Source organism: Mesocricetus auratus, unplaced genomic scaffold (assembly GCF_017639785.1).
Source record: "Mesocricetus auratus isolate SY011 unplaced genomic scaffold, BCM_Maur_2.0 Super-Scaffold_100026, whole genome shotgun sequence".
NCBI lineage: Eukaryota > Metazoa > Chordata > Mammalia > Rodentia > Cricetidae > Mesocricetus > Mesocricetus auratus.
The window spans coordinates 6,666,231-6,673,315 of NW_024429207.1; positions in this window are offsets into that span (position 1 = coordinate 6,666,231).

Below are 7,085 nucleotides of genomic sequence, written 5' to 3' on the forward strand. Positions count from 1 at the left end.
AAACTATTGTTCTCTAAAGGTATGAGGGAGATCCGAGGTTCATCATCTTCAAAATAAATGATGCCTGGTATAAAATTTCAAGGTCTCTTGGATCCCAGCTTGGGATGAAGGCCATGAATAACTAAGACGCCAGATATCTTCATTATACCTGCTATACAGAATGCCTTAGGAAGAGGAAAGTATGACAGGGAGAATTTGACTGGAGTAGAACCCCAGTGCTCTCCTGATTCACAAAACTGAGACATATTCCAACACGACAATAAAAATGTTGCTCTCGGCCGTAAATATAGAACTCCCAAAACCACTGGGTAGACCCAGATTCTTGCTTTCAAATACAGAGATTGTTTTAAACTACAACAGTCCAGATTTGTATGTAGGAACATTGTAACTCATCTAACATCCATATGTGAGTACATTAATAGAATTGTAAAACATGGTAAGAGATGCCATAGATATAGCAGGGACTCATAGACATGCAGATTTCTAACTTCCTGTTGTAGAGGCGTGTGTGTGTGTGTGTGTGTGAGAGAGAGAGAGAGAGAGAGAGAGAGACAGACAGACAGACAGACAGACAGACAGAGACAGAGACAGAGAGACAGAGACAGAGAGAGAAGAGGCCTTAGCTCACTGTGGGTGGTGCTGCCCCTGGACAGGTGGCCCTAGGTTATATAAGGAAGGTAGCTAAGCAAACTAGAGGAAGCAGCAGATTCCTCCATCATAGCTTCTGCCTCAGGCTCCTGCCTTGCCTTCACCTCCTGCCTTGGCTTCCCTTGTTGACGTGTTATGTCTTAGAGTTTTATTGCTGTGAAGAGATCATAGCAACTCATACAAAGGAAAACATTTCATTGGGGCTGGCTCAACGCTCAAAGGTTTAGTCCATTATCATCATGACAGGAAGCATGGCAGCAGGTAGCTGAGAGTTCCACTCCCGGGCAGCAGGCAGCAGGGGTGGAGGGACACAGAAAGATATGACACTGGGCTGGCATGAGCACTCAACACCTCAAAGCCCACCCCCAGTGACACACTTCCTCCAACAAGGCCACACCCCCTAGTTGTGTCACTCCCTGTGAGCCTATAGGGATCATCTGCATTCGAACCACAACAGGCTGTAACTCTTAAGATGAAGTAAACCCATTCTTCCCCATTGGTTTTTGTCAATGTTTTATCACATCAATAAAAACCAAAATAGGACACAGGGATTCTGGCCTTCTCCATGCACTCTGATTTGTTCTTCTATGTTCAATAGCTGCACAAAACGCCTGTGAGCACCATTACTAGGAGCTACGTCACTGAAAGGAGAAAGCCAGAATGGTTGCAGGAAGCTTGGGGTTTAGCTCGTCCAATGGGAGTCCTGGAGAAACTGTTTCCCATCAGTGGATGTAGGAGCAGGATGAACGGGGTACGAAAGATTGCAACCACAGGAATGACAGCAAGATTTTGGAGGTTAGAAAAAGGGAATCCTGAGATCCTATGCTATGCTTGGTCATGAAGATGCAACAATCAATAAGAGGATAAAATATCATATTAAGATAATAAAATAAATGTGTAAGCTTAGAGTCCAGAGAGTGGCATCACCCAGTAACTTAGGAATTGTTTTGTTTTTTAAGTTTTTTATTAATTTTTATTTAAATTAAAAACAATGTTGTTTTACATACCAATCCCTGTTCCCTTACCATCCTGTCCTCTCATTTTCCCCCATCAACCTCCACCCCACCCCCCATCCACTCCTCAAAGAGGGTGAGGCCTCCCATGGGGAATCATCAAAGTCTGTCACATCATTTGGGGCAAGACCTAGGCCCTCCCCCTATGTATCTAGGCTGAGAGAGTATCCCTCTATAGGGAATGGGCTCCAAAAACCAGCTCATGGTCTAGGGATAAATACTGGTTCACTGTCAGAGGCCCCATAGACTGTCCAAGCCCCCTAACTGGCACCCACATTCATGTCTGGAGTCCCTGAGCCCCCACTTGCTCAGGTCAGCTGTTTCTGTGGGCTTCTCCAGCACCATCTTGACCCCCTTGCTCATCACCCCTCCCTCTGTACAACTGGATTCCAGGAGTTCAGCTCAGTGTTTCGCTGTGGCTGTCTGCTTCTGCTTCCATCAGCTACTGGATAAAGGCTGGAGGATGGCATATAAGGAAGTCATCAATCTCATTATAGGGAGATTAGATTCTTAGTTGGGGTCATCCTTGTGGATTCCTGGGAATTTCCCTAGTGCCCAAGGAACTGTTGACGCAGTAAACAAACACAACTGTAATAGTACAAACAGGCCCAGAGGAAGCCCTGAAAAGCAATGGAGAAACCTTGTCTGGAGGCATAAGGACAGTTTTTAGGAAAAAAAAATAGCTACTAAAGAGGACTTCTAATTTTTTTCTGTATTTCTTTATCGTGTGTGTGTGTGTGTGTGTGTGTGTGTGTGTGTATAGGTCAGAGGATAACTTTTGGGGGTTGGTTCTCGTCTTCCACCATGTGAGTCCCAGGAATTGAACTCTGGTCATCAGGCTTTGAAGCAGGCACCTTTATCAGCTAAACCATCTCGCTGGGGTTTGAAAGAGGAGTTTGTAAAAAGAGAGTAGGTGAGGAAGGAGCTCCGGGCATTATGGGAAATGATCCACACAGTCTATAAAAGATTCAAAGAATGTGTCCTTTCCCACTTCTCCTTTTCCCCAATAAAGACACAGGGAGCGGGACTGGAGAGGAGGCTCAGTGGTTAGGTACTGCTGTAGAGAACCTGAGTCCAGTTCTCAGCGCCCACGTGGAGCTGTTCACAACCACCTGCAGCTCCAATCCCAGGACATCCAACGCCTCTGCACCCCGAGGGCACCAGCACACACATATGCATAACACAGATTTCAAAAACAAAGACCCGGGAACAAAACAGTTGAAATATAAGTGTGTCTGCTTGGAGATGCTGAAATGCTGAGGAGCCGCTGAGGCCTGTGCAGGGTAGAGGGAAGGAGGCCACGCTGACCTACTCTGACCGCACGAGGAAACGTGGACCAAAACGGGCCAGCGTAGCAGAGGCTGTGCCAGGAAAGAGGAGCGGCTGAGAACTTCTGGTTTACGAACATCATGGGTCTTTCCAGATCTTGCAGCGTACCCACTCACCAAACAAAAGTACCAGTGGACCTGGTCATGTCTATCTGGGGCCCCCTGCTAGGATCCTCACCCGTCACCGAGGTCGGCTGAGCAAGGTGTGAATGCCCCACCAACCGACCCAGGGTTTGCAACAGTCACCCACGTTAATCCCTTGGACAGTCACACAGGCGGACCAGCCCTGAGCCTGCGCCTGCGCCTGCCCCTCAGGGCCCTGCAACAGTTATTCAGCCTCCTCTTTGTGAAAGAGACTGGCTTTCCTCCAGCCCCAACCAAGAACTCTCTGTTCCCAATCCTCCGCTGGTCAATTATTTAAACATTGTGTGTGTACCCATGTGTGCTAGCGCGTGTCGCTTCCCTTCCTGAAAAAGTTCAGCGAACCTACCCGGGGAAGCAGTGCTCAAAAAGCCAGAAGGTACTGAGACATCACAAACTGGAACAAGGGATGGAGGCAGGGGGGTTGATTTAAGACTACCATCTTGCGGGGCTGGTGATGGAGCCGCGTGATTGATAGGTAGTACATCGTGTATAATACTACAGATTTAGTGGGAGCTTACTCTGGGCCAGGTATACTTTAAGCAATGAACTAAGTGGCTTCCATCCCTTCTTATCTCACACTTCTGACACGGGTTTGCAGAGAACTGGGAGGGGGGAGGGGATGGTTTCCATTCAAGGAACAAGGAAGTATAGCCACCCAGGCCACCTAGTTACCAGGCAGGGGGCCACCCAGCCCACAGAGGTGGTAAACACTGTAAGTGCACAGTGAGTCAGAAATGCCCACGTGTTTGTTTTTCTCTTTGGGACAGAATTCCTGACATAGCACCTTAGGAGAATACAAGGCTTATTTTAGTTGCCCACTTCAGCCCTAGTCCAGCTGGATGTGTGGATTGCACTGAGCCTGAGCAGCGCCAAACATCATGGTAGCAAGAGGGTATGGTAGAGGCTACTCATCTCATGGTACCCAAGAGGGTATGGTAGAGGCTACTCATCTCATGGTACCCAAGAGGGTATGGTAGAGGCTACTCATCTCATGGTACCCAAGATGCAGATAGGGAGAGAGAAAACTACCTCTACAATCCCCAACTTGTAACTATCACACCCTGCTGTCCTCCAACTTTAATTCAAATAAGAACAAATCCATTCCTGTGACACAATAGATCTTAGAATACGAGTTGCTAACTTGCTCTCCTAAAAAATGTGTGCAAATTTATAAGTAGTGTTGTTTTTAGATCAGATTCGAGGGCAGCATGGTGTTACCTTTTCAGTTCACCTCTTTTGGTTCCTTCCCTATTAGGTATGCCAAGGTGAGACAAAGACAATTGAGCCATCTTGTCTACCTGCCACACCTACCTCATACTCCTGTACCAAAATTATTTAAGACAGAAAGATCTTGCTATAACTAGCTGGTAAGCTATATGATGCAAGTATTTTAACCTTGCATCCTTACCTTTTAAAGGTTTGGTTTTGCAGCCGGGTGGTGGTGGCGAACACCTTTAATCCGAGCACTTGGGAGGCAGAGGCAGGCGGATCTCTGTGAGTTCGAGGCCGGGCTGGACCAACAGCCTCCAAAACAATACAGAGAAACCCTGTCTTATAAAACCAAAAAAAAAAAAAAAAAGGTTTGGTTTTGCTTATGTGGATTTATGTGTGTCTATATGAATATATGCCGCATACGTGAAGGTGTCTGAGGACAAAAGAGGATGTTGGCCCCCCCAGAGCTGGAGTTGTAAGCAGTTGTGAGTGGCTCAACATCAGTTGTAAGAACTGAATTCTGGTCTGTAGGCAGATTTTTCTGTCCCGCCTGCCAGCTCCCAAATAACCATATAGAGACTTCTCATTAATTATGAAAGCTCAGCCAGAATTTAGGCCTGTTACTAACTTGCTCTTACAACTTAAAGTAACCCGTATTTTTATTGATCTACTTTCTACCATGTGGCTTTTACCTCTATCCCATTTTGTGTGTATGTGTATCTGCTCTGTCTGGCTTCTTACTGTGTCTCTGCCCTTCTTTTTCCCAACATCCTCTCTGACCCCAAAATCCTTCCTAGCTATTGGTCATTCAGATTTTTATTAAACCGATCCAAGTGATAAATCTTTACAGTGTAGAAGAAGATTATTCCACAACACAGGTCCTCTAGAAGAGCAGTAAGTGCCCTTAACCACTGGGACATCTCTCTAGTCCTAATCCCTACATTTTTTATATTGACACTTAGATATAAAGAGGGTCTTGTTAAAGGTTTTGAGCAAAAGGGTCTGGCACTTCCAGAGGACCTGGGTTTGATTCCTGGAGCCCACATGGTTGCTCACAAACATCTGTGACTCCCGTTCGGGAAATCTGATGCCCTCTGCTGGCACACAAAAGGTGCAGAGAACACATAGAGGCAAAATGCCGATACATGTGAAATAAAAAAAAATTAAATTTAAAAATGAATGTCATTTTTAAAAGTGTAGCAGAAAACTGAACCCATGTCAAAGGAATAACAAAAATCTGAGGGTAATCTGACAAAATGTCCCAAATCCCTCCAGCTGAGACATTCCCACAAGGCTGAAGCACAGACTGGACAGACCCTACACAAAGTTAAGTTGTGAAAGATGTAGAATCCTGAAGGGATGATTCCTGAATTCCAAGCTGACATCTAGTGACTTTTCAGATTCTTCCCCCATGCACCCTCAAAGAGAAATTTCCTGAACATGAAAGTTCTCCTTATTCATTGCAACTTATAAATTCCCCCGGGTGAAAGTCATTGCTGAATCCCAGGGCTGATGAGAGTGAAGGAGGGTGTGTCCATTAGGAAAATTAATGTGAGACTCTCGAAAGGAAGATTGTATCAGGGAGACATATCTAACTGGTGTAAATGCTACTGTGGTCACTGACTGAGCCACTCTCCCTGCAGATCTGAGCCCTTGGTACATTTCTGTCCTTTGACACCTTCATCGTTGGAAACAGTCACTTCGCTGACTAAACATCACTCTTTCCTTCAGTACATAGCTATGGAAAGGACGGTGTCATTAAAGGTCACGGGCTCAAATTGGTCTGAGTCTGGAAAGAAACAAAGTCATTACCCTTATGGTGTCTTGGCAGGGTTGGGCCAGCAAATTAGTAGCTTCAGCTGAAGATCTGCTACACTGATGCCCACCCTAGTTAGCATGACATCTCACTTCTAGGTCACCAACCTCAGAGGAAAAAGCCCGGCCCTGCCAGAACCTCACAGCCGTGAGTCTCTGTTACTTTCGAAACAAATCAAAACAACTAAATCATTTCAATGACGCTAATAGTAATAATCCACCTGCAACAATAACGGGGGCGGCTGGAATTGTGCTTTGGGCTGGGGAGGTCAGCCGCCATGGGCCCCGGGCTCTCACACATGCAGTGACTCATTAGCTCCGACATTTCTGATCCTTATTCTCCGTTGACTCCATCATTCTTTGGCCATCAAAGGGGAGTGTCAGACCGATTAAAACCCCAGCACTTGCTGTTTCTACCCTCCTGGAAGGAGCAATGAATCAAACTACTGACAGCCATTCTTTTCCCTGGGAGCTTGGCCTGGGCTATGGAGGAAAAGTCGTAAGATTGGGATAGAAAAATAGAGAACATAAGGCCATGGTCATAACCTCCTGAGTTCCCCTTTTCTGAATGCCTTCCCCATCCCCGAGTCCTAGTTTAAAAAGATAAACACCAATAGTAACAAGAAGGGTGAAGGCATGGTTTGAAACATGACCTCCAGATTATTACTTTTTAAACTGAGACAGGGTCTCCCTATACATCCCTGGCTGACCTGGAACTCACTTTGTAGACCAAGCTGAACTCCAACTCACAGAGAGCCACCTGCCTCTGCCTTCTGAGCACTGAGACTGAAGGCCTGTGTCACCACCCGTGGTCTCCTTTTTTGTTTAAACAAATTAGAGTTTGTTACTGGGCCCGTCAACTTGTTTATATAGAGCAGACCAAAAGCAAGTCACATTCCCCATCGAACACGCCCAAAGCCTGGCA